The following is a 304-nucleotide window of genomic DNA, read 5'->3' on the forward strand; positions in this document are numbered from 1 at the left end:
ACACAACCAAAAAAAAATAAAAAAAGATTTTTTTTTTTTCCAACAAGTGAATTGGATCTTTTACACAGCGATTGGCGTATTTGGGGTGGGATCGTGATTTCAAGCTGTTCTTGGTGAAAATCTACAGCACCATCAATGAAAGCTGAGCCCCATCTTCCCAGAGCCACCGGGGACTGAAGGAGCATTTCCTTCCTCTCTTCTCCTCTTCCTCACCAGCCCTCCATCAATCACCCTGCTCCTCAGCGCTGGTCCTATTCCCTTTGGGATTTGGCAGTATTTTCTTCTTCCTGGCAATGGCTTGGCT

Source organism: Cariama cristata, unplaced genomic scaffold (assembly GCF_000690535.1).
Source record: "Cariama cristata isolate BGI_N322 unplaced genomic scaffold, ASM69053v1 scaffold24401, whole genome shotgun sequence".
NCBI lineage: Eukaryota > Metazoa > Chordata > Aves > Cariamiformes > Cariamidae > Cariama > Cariama cristata.